We start from the raw sequence: 12,975 nt of genomic DNA, 5'->3' as shown, positions 1-12,975 counted from the left end.
CGTGGGCCGGGGGTCCACATGCCGCCTCTCCCGTTGCCTCCCTTCCTCTGCTGAAACCCCGGAGTTACTCCCTTTCGCCCCCCGCGCAGCCCCCTCCGCGGCGTTCCGGCCGGGCTGACAGGAGCCGCGCCCCGGAGCTCCGCAGGCCCGGCGTGGGGGGTGGTCCTCCGCCGGTGCCGCCCGGGAAGGGCTCGATCCTGCGCGCAGGTGGCTCGACCTGTCCCCTGTACCCCCGGGGGCTGCGGGCCCTTGCCGCCTTCTCCTGCCTCGAGAGGAACCTGAAGTGCTGCTGCCTCCGCCGCAGCCTGGAGTGGGGCATGGGGGGCTGCGAGGTTTAAAACCCAGCTGTTGACCCGAGCATGTGGCTGAGAATAAAAATTAGTTTGGGGGCACAGAGCCACCTGCTCCTGCCCCTTCAACTGCAGGAAGGTCGTTCTGGCAGGTGGTACTAGTTCAGACCTCGTTTTTCGGGCTCCTCCAACTCTGTGCGTTTGGGGAAATGCTCGCTTGAACGTGTAGGGGTACTTCGCGCTCACACCGCCCCGGGACACCTCCGTGGCGTTCCCTTACGCTCACCCCATTCAGAAGTCTGAACCCTCGGTGCAAACAGGATTTGCAGCGTCACTTTAAAAACTTGTCAGCCATGGAAAGCTGTGTTGGATCGTTGGTTCAGCGTTAGGTTTAGGATAAACTTACTCTGAAGTTTGGTTAGTTTCTATTAGAAATTAGTGTGTGCGGCATTTTCAAAATAAACTATTTGAGAATAATTTTTAAGATTTTATTTATTTATTTGACAGAAAGGGAGAGACAGCGAGAGAGGGAACACAAGCAGGGTGGGCGGGAGAGGGAGAAGTAGGCTCTCCCCGGAGCCGGGAGCCCAGTGCTGGTCTCGATCCCACAACCCTGGGATCAGGACCTGAGGCCACGCTTGGCAGAGGCTTAACCAACGACTGAGCCACCCAGGCACCCCGAGAATAATTTTAGATCTACAGAAAAGTGACAAAGTATGACATTTTAAAGGTAAACTTTGTGTCGTATTCATAGACATAATTGGGATGTCTATGAACATAGGCCCTATGTTCTGTGTTACCCGGATCTGGAGGGATAATAATACCTTTCGTTTGTCAAGCTCTTACCTTGAGGAAGGTACTAGGCTGAGCTCTCTATAATCTGTATTCTCCATTAATCTAACCACCTTGCAAGATGGGTGATGGTATCTTCCCTTTACAAATGAAATGAGGTTTCGAGAGGCGAAGTAACTTGACCAAGGTCGCACTGTTACTAGTAGGGTCAGGATTCAACCACAGTTTGCCTTCTTCAAGGAAGTTTTCTTGCTGATCCCCGTATTTTAATACTTATCTGGGAATTTTGGAAATTTACGTAATATTAAAATTAACCTCTCAGATCTGGATTAGAACTGTTTAAAGCAGAAGTTGAAAGCTGGTGAATCTGTTTTCCTTCATTTGAAAATTAGATTTCACGCGCGTGTGGGGGGCCGCGTACACACACACACACACACACTCTCCCCATGTTTGCCTTCTGTCTGCTCCCACATGGTTACAAGGCACTCAAACTGCCCTATTATAAGACCATACTCTCTCCAGATTACCAAAGTCACAGCGTACGTCTTCAGGTTTTGTTTGTTTTGTTTCTGATATATATATTTTTTAAGATTTTATTTACTTATTTGGCAGGGAGAGACACAGTGAAAGAGGGAACACAAGCAGGGGGAGTGGGAGAGGGAGAAGCAGGCTTCCCACCAAGCAGGGAGCCCTACTTGGGGCCCGATCTTTGGATCGTGACCGGAGCCGAAAGCAGACACTTAACAACTGAGCCACCCAGTGCCCCCGTATTTCTGATATTTTTTCGTTTGAGGCAGCAAGTATGGTTTATTAGAGCTTGGTTTGGATTTAGACCTGATTTGAATCCTTGTCTTTCACCCCTAATTTGATTGGACCAGTCAAGAGATGGATAACACCTTGTGAGTAAAGTAGGGGAACCACCTGCTTTTATGGTTGTAAATGAGGATTAAGTGAAATAAGAAATAGAGCCTCACGGGGTGCCTGGGTGGCTCAGTCGGTTAAGCGTCTGTCTTTGGCGCAGGTCATGATCCCAGGGTCCTTGCATCTAGCCCCCTGCCCCCTGCTCTGGGCTCCCTGCTCAGTGGGGAGTCTGCTTCTTCCTCCCACTCTGCCCCTCCACCATGCCCATGCTCTCTAGCTCTCTGTCTCTCTCAAATAAAATCTTAAAAAAGGAAAGAAAGAAAGAAAGAAAGCCTGGCATTTAGTATGTGCTCAATAAAGGATAGTTTTTTATTACATGTTTTTGGAGGAAGACCCCCCCTTTTTTTTAATAGTTGGCCTTATCATAATGACTTCTGTGGAAAAGATGGTGTAGTATCAAGTATAGGATTTTGAAGTTAGAATGTCCTTTGCTGATCATCCACGTTGAACCACCTCATTTTACAAGTTAGGAAACTGAGGCGTAGATCACTAAAGCAGCTTGCACAGTATTACAGAACTGAGACTAGAACACTGATCTTCCATAGTGAATGGAACAACTTAATTTTTGCACTTTGATTTCAAAATGAAGCTCGACTATCACTTGTGTATGTTGTTTATATAAATTGAAAGGAAAATGAAGGTTCTTGTTCTTGCCTAAGTTTGAGCATGTATACTCAAAATTGGAAAATAATTTGTCTTATGAAGAGAATTAAAAGTTTGCTCTAAGTTACAGTTTGAATAAAATTTGTTTCATCATCATTCCATTAGGAAATATAACAGGTAAAAGGGGTCATGGGTCACTAATTTGAAAGTATTTGTAGAGCAGCAATAGAATGAGTGATACAATTTTAGATGTTTTAATTGGTGATTTGATCTGGTCTGGATATTTAAGTTGCCAGAATTGGGAATCTCCAACCACACATCACTGTTTACTATTTTGCATTTTTTCCCATTTCTGTAAAATTAAATTATTTACATTGTGATTTTCCATCTTTTGTGCTTTTCTTCAGCAGAAAGCCTCTTTGTCTAAGGTCTGCCTGTCCTTTACTTTACTTTATTTATTTATTTTTTTGTTAAAGATTTTTAAAAGTTTTACATGATCTGGGGTGTCTGGGTGGCTCAGTGGGTTAAAGCCTCTGCCTTCGGCTCAGATCATGATCTCAGAGTCCTGGGATCAGGCCCCTCATCGGGCTCTCTGCTCGGCGGGGAGCCTGCTTCCCCCTCTCTCTCTCTGCCTGCCTCTCTGTCTGCTTGTGATCTCTGTCTGTCAAATAAATAAATAACATCTTCAAAAATTTTTTTGCATGATCTATACACCGAACATGGGGCTCGAGCTTACAACCCTGAGATAGATTTGCATGCTCTAGCGGCTGAGCCATTCAGACAGACACACCTAAAGTGTACCTGTCCTTTAATTTTTTTTTTTTTTAAGAGAGCACAAGCCTGTGCCTGGTAGGGGGTGGGGTGGGAGGTGGGCAGAGGCAGAGGGAGAGAGAGAGACAGATAGTGCTAAGCAGGCTCCATGACCAGTGCAGAACCTGATGTTGGCTCCATCCCAGGACACTGAGGTTGTGACCTGAGCCAAAATCAAGAGTCAGATGCTTAATCAACTGAGCCACCCAGGTACCCATCACGGTCCTTTCACCCTTATTGTTCCCCCCACCAAATAATTTCTGTCTCCTCTCAGCAGTCTTCACATTTTAACTAGATGGTACATTTCTTATGCTTTCTACTATTCGTATCATTTCTTCTAGACTTTTTCCCCCAAGATTTTATTTATTTATTTGACAGAGATCACAAGTAGCCAGAGAGGCAGGCAGAGAGAGGCGGGGTAGCAGCCTCCCCGCTCCGCAGGGAGCTTGATGTGGGGCTCAACCCTGGGATTATGACCTGAGTCGAAGGCAGAGGCTTTAACCCACTGAAGCCACCGAGGCGCCCCATCTCTTCTAGACTTTTAAATGTCTTTAGGGAAGAGTTTTAAAATATTTCAGTCTTTGTTTTTACATAGTAGTAGATATTCAATAAGTATTTGTTGAATGAATTATAGGGGTGTCTGGGTAGCTTAGTCAGTTAATTGTCCGACTCTTGGTTTCAGCTCAGGTCGTGATCTTTGGGTCATGAGATGGAGCCCCATGTTGGGTTCCGTGCAGTCTGTTGGAGATCCTCTCCCTCTCCTTCGTCCTCTGCCTCTCCCCCCACTTGTGCTTGCTCACTCTCTGGCTCTCTGGCTCTAAAATGAATAAATCTTCAATAGAAGAATGAATTATAGTGTTATATGAATGAAATCCCAGATCTATAATCATAGCAGCTTACAAATTACTAGGTGCTAGACCAATACTTTTTTTTTTTTTTTTTTAAGATTTTATTTATTTGGCAGACAAATCACAAGCAGGCAGAGAGGCAGGCAGAGCGAGAGGGGGAAGCAGGCTGCCCGCTGAGCAGAGAACCTGGTTCAGGGCTCGATCCAGGACCTTGGGATCATGACCTGCACTGAGCCACCCAGGTGCCCCTAGACCAATACTTTTTAAAGACTGTAGGAATCAAAGTTCTAGAACGATTTATGTCCATTTTGTCAAATTTTTTACTTAAGGGATTTTTCAAAATTACTGTGTTTTTATTGCTTTCCTGTTTTCCTTTTCTTTCTTATTTATTTATTTTTTTTTTGGTGGGCAGCAAAGCAAACGTTATTGAGCAATTTGGGTGATAATACAAAGCTCTCCAAGAGGGAGGGGACCCGAGAGGACTGCCCTGTCCTCCTCTTTTCACTTAGTGAACTTAAGTATCTTCTGGATGTATTAGAGTCACATTATTGATCTTTTTTAAAAAGATTTCATTTTTAAGTAATCTCTACACCCACCATGGGGCTCAAGCTTACCACCCCAAGATCAGTAGTTACAAGCTTTACTGACTGAGCCAGCCAGGTGCCTCTGTTACTGATTTTATATTACCTAACTTTTCATACTATCAGGTAAGAGTAACTTTGGATTGTTATACTTATATGATAATGAATAATTCTATAAAATTTTAAATATTTTAAGTCTAGAATTTCATCCTGATTAAACTCTGCATATTTTATTTTATTTATTTATTTTTAAAAAAGATTTTATTTATTTATTTGACAGATAGAGATCACAAGTAGGCAGACAGGCAGGCAGAGAGAGAGGAGGAAGCAGGCTCCCCGCTGAGCAGAGAGCCTGATGCAGGGCTCCATCCCAGAACCCTGAGACCATGACCTGAGCCGAAGGCAGAGGCTTAACCCACTGAGCCACCCAGGCGCCCCAAACTCTGCATATTTTAGAGTCAAATACTTTTTAAAAAATAATTTCTGGTTTATTTATTATTTTTTATTTTATTTATATAATATTTATTTATAATTATAAAAATCATATTTATTTGTAAAATGTTTATATTTTATTTATTTTTTTTCTAAAGATTTTTATTTATTTATTTGACAGAGCGAGATCACAAGTAGGCAGAGAGGCAGGCAGAGAGAGAGGGGGAAGCAGGCTCCCCACTGAGCAGAGATCCCTGTTCAGGACCCTGGGATCATGACCTGAGCGGAAGGTAGAGACTTTAACTAACTGAGCCACCCAGGCACCCCTAAGAGTCAAATACTTTTAAAAAAATATTTTTATTTAAGTAATGTCTACACCCACTGTGGGGCTTGAACTCATGACCCTGAGATCAAGAGTTCGCATGCTTTTCCAACTGAGCCAGCCAGGTGCCACTTAGAGTCAAATACTTTTAAATTTGATTTCTTCTTTTTGCCTTAAATAAAGGCACTGATTTCTGGTGATTGAAGCTTCTTTAGTCTAGACATACTTTGCTGGGTGCAACTAAACACTAATTATACTAAAACTCCTACTTATTTTTTTGAATGCTCATACATATTTAATTTTCCATCTGCCTTTCAACTAATAACTTTTTTTTTTGGTTTTTATTTATTTATTTGACAGAGAGAGCACAAGCAGGCAGAGGGGGAGGGAGAAGCAGACTCCCCGCTGAGCAGAGAGCCTGGCACGGGGCTCCATCCTAGGACCCTGAGATCATGACTTGAGACCAAGGCAGCCGCTTAAGTGACTGAGCCATCCAGATGCCCCTAATAAATTTTTTTAAAAAGCTAGTTTCTTGAAAATTTCATGTGTTTGGGTGCCTGGGTGGCTCGTTTAAAAGACTATCTTCAGCTCAGGTCATCATGCTGCAGTTCCGGGATCAAGCCCCTCATTGGGTTCCCTGCTCAGTGGAGAGTCTGCTTCTCCCTCTCCTGCTCACCCCCCTCTCTCATTGTCTCATTATCTCTCAAATAAATAAATAAAATCTTTAAAAAAGAAAATTCCAAGTGTTAACAACATTTGATGGTAAATCGTAGCGAGGGTTTCTTTTCTCAAGCTGTATCCCAAGGCATGAAAGTTGCTTAAGTCCTGAAAAAGTGTGTGGAATTACTGTATGGATAAGTCATCTCTTTTTATTTTTTTATACTATTATTATTGTTATTTTTAAAAGATTTTATGTATTTATTTGATAGAGCACAAGTAGGCAGAGCGAGCAGGCAGAGGGAGAGAGAGAAGGAGGCTCTCCACTGAGTAGGGAGCCTGACGGCGGGCGATCTTAGGACTCTAGGATCATGACTGAGCCGAAGGCAGCTGCTTAATGGACTGAGCCACCAGGAGCCCCTTTATTATTTTTTAAAGTAGGCTCCAGGCCCTTCATGGGGCGTGAACTCATGACTCCAAGATGAGGAGTCACATGCTGTACTGACTGAGCCAGCCAGGTGCCTCAAAGTCATCTCTTTTTAAATCAGGTTTGATCATAACTGGCTTAGAAAGCAAAAAGGCTAACAATAAAGAGACAGCTGTACTTTCTCATTATAAAATCATTATTAAGGAATGTGTGCTTAAATTTAGACATAGTTTTGGTTTGATCAAGCATTTTATACCATGTTACTATAAATGTATAGTCTGAAACTTCTATTTGGGTTCAAGTTTCATATTCTACATTAATAACCCGGTCAGTGTCATAACTGGAATGTGTTTTCTCTCTTGGCTGTCTTGCAGTGACAGTGTCAGAGAAAACCCAATAATGATTGGTGTTTTGATCACTTCTATATCCACCCAAAGATGTCTCATATTCTTTTTAAAACTATATGTCTTTTCTGAAGGTTATTGTAGATTACTATTATTTTTTAAAGATTTTATTTATTTATTTGACAGAGATCACAAGTAGGCAGAGAGGACGGCAGAGAGAGGGGGGGAAGCAGGCTCCCTGCTAAGCAGAGAGCCCGATGTGGGGCTCGATCCCAGGACCCTGAGATCATGACCTGAGCTGAAGGCAGAGGCTTAACCTACTGAGCCACCCAGGCGCCCCGGTTGTTGTAGATTATTAAGGGCAATTTTAAAAAACTAGAATCATTTAAATATTATGCACCCTACTGGTACCAATGTATGTTCCCAAAAACGTGAACAGATGTATTTAAATTTGTTGCCAAAGAAATGTGCTGGGTGATGATCAAAAACCAAACAAAAAGTTCATATTTATGCAAGGTTTATTAAGCAGTTCACAGATATTTTCAAGATGGAGATATAAAGTAAGTTGTGTTTGCCAATTTTTTTGACCAGATCCCTTTTTTCCTCAGGAAACCTTATAGATCTGTGTTCTGAAGAACATACCTTGGGAAAACATCCTAGAGAATATATTTTTTAAAGGAATGCTACGTTCAAGAAGTCTTTTTTTTTTTTTTAAGGATTTTATTTATTTATTTGTCAGAGAGAGAGAGAGAGAGAGAGAGAGAGCACGCACAAGCAGGCAGACGCGGAGAGAGAAGCAGGCTCCCCCCGAGCAAGGAGCCCAGTGTGGGACTGGATCCCAGGACTTGGGGATCATGACCTGAGCTGAAGGCAGCGGCTTACCCGACCGAGCCACCCAGGCATCCCTTAAGAACTCTTTCGTTAGGGCGCCTGGGTGGCTCAGTGGGTTAAGCCGCTGCCTTCGGCTCAGGTCATGATCTCAGGGTCCTGGGATCGAGGCCCGCATCGGGCTCTCTGCTCAGCAGGAAGCATGCTTCCCTCTCTCTTTCTCTGCCTGCCTCTCCATCTACTTGTGATTTCTCTCTATCAAATAAATAAATAAAATCTTAAAAAAAAAAAAAAAGAACTCTTTCATTAACATCTGTTTTATGTAGTTTTTGAAGTAACCCATTTAAATACCTAAAAGGTAAATTAAGTCCAGTGCTTTATGGTTTGAGAATTAGTTATAATCACTCTTGAATCTGATTATCTTTTAGAAGAGAATAGAAGAGTTAGGTAAATTTGCTGATAGGAAGTACCATTTTTCTCTTTTTATACGCTTCTGTTGTTTATACTGTTTTTTTTGTTTTGTTTTGTTGTAGTTTTTGGTTTGTGTGGGGATCCTAGAAAAGGCCTGCCTATATTTTTATACCTCAGGCAGAAATGCTATCCACATTTTTGTACAAAAAGTTACCTGTAACTTGAAAACATCTATGATGTTAAGACTTTGAGATGCTAGCATTTGTGATAGGTTAGTTGGTAGACAAGTTTCATAATGATGCCTTGCTTGGAAAGAATGTATTTTTGGAAAGCATTGTTCATTTCTTAGAGAAAACGTGGAGAATAAATGAGGCAGCATTTTACCTTGGCTGACTTATTGTTAATTGTAATGGAAATAGAGTGTGTTAGATTCATTGGATTTATTTTGCAAAGAGACTGGTGTTTGACTTCATAATGTTCCTACATTTTTTTTAGATCATGATAATTTAGGTCATCTGAAGATAAAGCTGACCTTTGCTTTTCTTTTAAAATCTTCTGAGCTGTAGAGTTCAATTTAAAATAAATTTCTGGTTCTTTTAGTGTTCTAAAACACTAATTTTTTTTTTGTTCCATTAAAACAGTGTAAATGAATTGATTATTGGTTAACATGAATTATTTTTGTTCTATAGTAAATAGTCATGGTTGGGGAAGTTCACTCCAGGGAAGCTGTAACTATGTTTTAAGCTTCATGAAGACAGTTATATGATCAAATATGTTGGTATTAGATGCTTGGTAAGTATTTATTGAATAAATGAATGGTCGAATTAGATTTTTTGAACTGGCATCCTGTTCTCCATTTTTGGGTGTCAGTTAAGTAGTTACTGAGTACTTTAAAAAAAATCGGGGTTTCTATTGGGAATGGTGAGGAAATACTGCAGACTACATTATGTCAGTGTCTTTAAGCTGTAAATGCACCTTCAGCATGCTAGTTTTATGCCACCTTCCTTTTTTCCCTTTTTACTTTTCAGTGGTTTTTCAGTTTCACATGCCTCATCTCACTTATTTCTTTCCTAGTCACTCCTATGCCCAGTGCTTCTTTTTTTGGTCTCCTTTGTGTATATCTGAATAAAAATAAATAGGACTGTTGGTTAGCAAAACAAATATTAAATTAGGATTATTAGGCTGTCATTCTGATTATGCTCAGTTTACCAATTGTTACTAGATTATTTGTCCTTTTCAGGTTTTTCTTGGTAAAATTGTGAATGTCATGTGGCAATTACTGAAGACGAAGAGTTCTGATACATAATCACCTCCATGGGTTGCATTATATTGTACATATTATTTTGTTAATTAGCTTTTTAAGTTTTTTAAAGATTTTATTTATTTTTTTTGTCAGAGAGAAATCACAAGTAGGCAGAGAGGCTTAACTGAGCCACCCAGGTCCCCGCTTTTTAATTTTTTTTTATGACACAAAGTGGCAAACAGTGCTAGTAAAGTTTAAGGCCCCTTTGACTACCATCTTTAGTTTCAGTTCTCGTTTCAGAAAGAATCATGATTCTTTTTTTTTTTTTTTTTGGAGATTTATTTATTTAATTGAGAGAGAGAGCACCTGTGTGAGCAGAGGATAGGAGGAGAGGGAGAGGGAATCACAAGCTAACTCCACGCACTCCATGCTGAGTGTGGAGCCCTTCCTGGGGCTCAGTCCCTCAACTGTGAGTCACGACCTGAGGCAACACTTAACCACCTGCACCACCCAGGTGCCCCCAGAAGTAACCATGATTCTTTTTTAAATTTTTTTAAAGATTTTATTTATTTGTTTGACAGAAAGATCACAAGCAGGCAGAGAGGCAGGCAGAGAGAGGGGGACGCAGCCTCCCTGCTGAGCAGAGAGACCGATGCAGGGCTTGATCCCAGGACCCTAGGATCATAACCTGAGCCGGAGGCAGAGGCTTAACCCACTGAGCCACCCAGACGCCCCGAGTAACCATGATTCTTAATGTGATATAAATCCTTCCAGAGTTTTCTGAATAATTATGCGTTTGTACAATAGAATTATGTATTTGTAGGAACATATTTTTTATTCATAAATAATATACTGTTTATAGTTTTCACAGCTTACCTTTTTCATTGACATGTCTTAGAGCTCTTTGCATATTAAAGCATGGAGCCGCTTTACTAGAATTATTTAAAATACCGGATTTGGGGCACCTGGGTGGCTCAGTGGGTTAAAGCCTCTGCCTTCGGCTCAGGTCATGATCCCAGGGTCCTGGGATCGAGCCCCGCATCGGGCTCTCTGCTCGGTGGGGAGCCTGCTTCCTTGCCTCTCTGCTGATTTGTGCTCTCTGTCAAATAAATAAATAAAATCTTTAAAAAAAAACAACAACCGGATTTTCAGTTACTTTGTTAACTATACTATATGCAGACTATAAAAGCATCTTGATAACAGGATACATGTTCATTTCATCATTTTATTTATCTCTTAGAGCACCTAATACTTCACATAATATAAACTAATGGAAGAACTACTGTCTTCAAGTTTTTCCTCATTACTCCTTTCTGGTCCTTCTAGATAAAACTAACTATGTATCAAATTTTATTCAAATGTGTTTTTTCTCTGTAGAACTGTTTTTTGTTAATAAATAGTATTCTGCTGTTTAATCCAGTCCCAAGTGTCAGCTGGGTAGCCTTGTTGTTCAGTCCAGCAGGTCAGGTTAGAAGAGAGCAGAGCCCTGGATAAAGCCAGAGCTTGCCCTTCCTGACTTGACTGTGGAGATGGAACTTGGCTCCAGCCAGTCGTTGCCACCAGAAATGTAGGCTCAGAGAACCAACTTAATGTAATAGTTAAGCACTCAAACTGCTTGGCTTTGAATTCCAGCCAACCACTTACTAGTTCTGTGAACTTGGACCTACCCACTGTGCCTCTCTTTCCTCACCTCTAAAATGTGGATAATAATAGTGCCTGCTGTATAGAGTTTTTGCATAAGTTAGATGAATTTTATTGTATTTTTTTAAAGATTTTATTTATTTGACAGACAGAGATGACAAGTAGGCAGAGAGGCAGGCAGAGAGAGAGAGAGAGGGAGAAGCAGGCTCCCCGCTGAGCAGAGAGCCTGATGAGGGGCTCAGTCCCAGGACCCTGGGATCATGACCTGTCTCGAAGGCAGAGGCTTTAACCCACTGAGCCACCCAGGCACCCTGGTTAGATGAATTTTAAAATACATAGATCTTTAGAACAGACTGGCACATACTGAGTGCTGTATATTGCCATATTTTAACAATTCTGAGATGCACATTAGCATGCAAACATCTCTGAATTCAGGTTGCATCGTGTAATTATAACTGGCAGTGTTTCTTTTTTCTTGGTGTTACTTTAAAAACTGGTGGATGTTGGGGTGCCTGGCTGGCGTAGTCAGTAGAGCGTATGACTCTCAATGTGTTTGTGAGTTTGAGCCCTATGTTGGACATAGAGATTATTTTTCAAAAACAATGCATCTTATAATTGATGGCTTCTTAGCTTGTGTGAAATACAGTATTAGCTCTCATTAGGCTAATTTTCATCAAGAAGTGGTGGAAATCTGGATTTTTTTTTTTAAAGATTTTATTTATTTATTTGACAGAGTGGCACAGAGAGAGAGGGAACACAAGCAGGGGTAGTGGGAGAGGAAGAAGCAGGCTTCCCACTGAGCTGGGAGCCCAGTGCGGGGCTCAGTCCCAGGACCCTGGGATCATGACCTGAGCTGAAGACACATGCTTAACGACTAAGCCACCCAGACGCCCCCGAAATCTGGATTTTGATATGAAAACTTTCAATTTTGATCTGTTGGCTTAAAAATTATTTCAAATTGTGTCATAGACCAGGATAGATTTTTCAAATAGTATACCAAACAAATAGATTATTACTTATTAGTTAAAACTGAATATTTTTAATTTCTTTTAAGTTTTCGGTACTAAGTAGCTTTAGAGTTCACCTCGTCTGTTCTTCCATCCTGCGGATTATATTTTAGGTTCAGTCAGTCATTGTTATTCATGGATTCCATATTTACAAATTCTTCTCTATGCTAAAATTTATTTGTAACTCCGAAATCAGTACATATAGCACTTGTAGGTCATTTGTGGAGTTGTGTAGGGTAGTGACAAATTTGAGTTACCTGATGTGTATGTCCCCAATTGAGGTCAAAGAAAAAGATACTCTGCCTTCTTGTTTAAACTCTCATATTAAGCCAGTGTCCTTTTCACAGTCTTATTTAGTGTCGTGTTTTATGTTTTTTGAATTTTTGTGCTTTTTGTTTGTGATTTCGCTGTTAAAAATGACCCCCCAGTTTAATGTGGAAGTGTTCTCTAGTGTTCCTAAGAACAGGAAGGCTGTGGTGTTTTCACAGAAACAGTGTGTGTTCTAGATAAGTTTCCTTCAGGCATGAGTAATTATGCTGCTGGCTGTTGAGGTCAGTGTTAATGAATCAAGGACATGTATTGAAAGACATGTCTTTAAAGAAATACACATAATAATAAAAAAAAGAAATATGCATAAAATGAGGTTATACATGTTTTTTGAAAAATTTTAATAGGGGTACCTGGTTGGCACAGTTGATTAATCATCTGACTCTTGGTTTTGGCTCAGGTCATGTTATCAGGGTCATGAGATAGAGCCCTGCATCAGGCTCTGCACTCAGCTGGGAGTCTGCTTGAGATTCTGTCTCTCTGTGCCCTCC

The 12,975-nt window shown here is 41.1% G+C and overlaps 1 protein-coding gene across 2 annotated transcripts in view; it reads left to right on the top strand.

The window, feature by feature from the left end:
- USO1 (USO1 vesicle transport factor) overlaps positions 1-12,975 on the top strand; it is a 90,285-nt gene that overhangs the window by 343 nt on the left and 76,967 nt on the right. The gene's annotated exons all lie outside the window — the stretch shown is intronic.

Source organism: Neovison vison, chromosome 11, assembly GCF_020171115.1.
Source record: "Neovison vison isolate M4711 chromosome 11, ASM_NN_V1, whole genome shotgun sequence".
Lineage (NCBI taxonomy): Eukaryota > Metazoa > Chordata > Mammalia > Carnivora > Mustelidae > Neogale > Neogale vison.
This window is presented reverse-complemented; position numbering and strand designations above follow the sequence as displayed.